The sequence below is a fragment of the Pinus tabuliformis genome, chromosome 3_2 (assembly GCF_031772625.1).
Source record: "Pinus tabuliformis cultivar Carrire ecotype Pingquan chromosome 3_2, CPIR1, whole genome shotgun sequence".
NCBI lineage: Eukaryota > Viridiplantae > Streptophyta > Pinopsida > Pinales > Pinaceae > Pinus > Pinus tabuliformis.
Genome location: NC_142302.1, coordinates 730409992 through 730411591, shown reverse-complemented (window position 1 = coordinate 730411591; position 1600 = coordinate 730409992).

The following is a 1600-nucleotide window of genomic DNA, read 5'->3' as shown; positions in this document are numbered from 1 at the left end:
AGTGTGCAACACCAAGATATTTCATATCGAATTTGGAGGACAATTGGGTATTCAAATTCTCGATAATTTCTTTGTCATTTCAAACTAGCAACATATCATCGACATAAAAGACCAGATAAATAACACAATTGCCAATTAATTTAAAATACACAAAGTGATCTCTTTTTCTTCCACTGAAGCCAAGTCCCCATATAAATGTATCAAATTTCTGATACCACATCCTTGGTGATTTTTTTAACCCATAGAGAGACCTTTTTAACTTGAATTCTAGTTCTTTCTTACCATTCACTGCAAAGCCTTCATGTTGCTTCATGTAGATATCTTCTTCCAGATCCCTGTGAAGAAATGTTGTCTTCACATCCATCTGTTCTACGTCAAAATTAAAAGCAGCAGTAGCAAATAAATGTAATCTAATAGAAGCTACCTTGGCAAAAGAAGAAAAGTATCACCAAAATCAATTCCTGGCACCTGGGAATAACCTTTTTCTACCAACCGAGGTTCGTATTCCTCCACATTTCCTTATGCATTCATCTTCTTCTTGAACACCCATTTGCTGCCAATGGGTTTACTTCCAGCTGACAACTCCACCAGATCCCAAGCCTCATTTTTGTGCATAGATCTCATTTCATCAACCATGGCCTCTTTCCAGAGTTTTCTATCCTCTGAATCTACTGCTTCCTTCATAGTTATAAGATCATCATCAGTAATAGATAAATCAAAATTTTAATAGAAAGAAGATGGACTATACCTTTTTTCTTGCCCTCTTTCTCGAATTGATCTTCTCACAGCTAGAGTTTGTGGCTCTTCATCTTTTGATTCCTCTTATGTTGTAGAGTTTGATTCTTCCTACTTTAGTTCAAACTTTATCTTCATAGGTTCATTTGGGAGGACTTCATGTTTAATAGCATATTTCACATCTCTAAACACCACATTTCGATCATACACAACCTTCCTTGTGTCTTGGTTCCAAATTTTATAACCTTTTAAACCATCCTTATACCTAATACAGATACCCCTTTCAGATTTTCTATTGAGCTTTGTTCCTTTCTCCTTTGAAGCATGTACATATGCATCACATCACCCTCGGATGTGAAAGAGAAGGTTTATTAATAGTCCTTACCTCTTCTGGAGTCTTATCCTCCAATACTAATGAAGGTGATCTGTTGACCAGGTAACATGTAGTCTCCAATACCTCTACCCAGAATTCTTGTCCTAACTTGACATCATTGAGAATGCTTCTTGCCCTCTCCATCAACGTCTTATTCATTCTTTTTGCAACTCAATTTTTCTCAGGTGTCTTTGGAGTAGTCTTTTGTCATGTTATACCACACTTCTTACACAACTCACCCAATTTTTCTTCCCATATACACAATTTTCACAGAAATCAAAATCCAAAGAAAAATTAGACATACCTTTTACCATACCATTATGATGAAGTATTCGAAGGCCCTGCTCTCCAATATGTCCAATCCTTTGATTCCATAGCATGGTATTTTCTCCAGAGACCACTAGATTTTCTTCTCCTCTTTCGTGAACCACAGAACTGTTGCACCCATCAATAACAGTGCTACTTTGAAGCTTGTATAGAGTTCGAATCTGA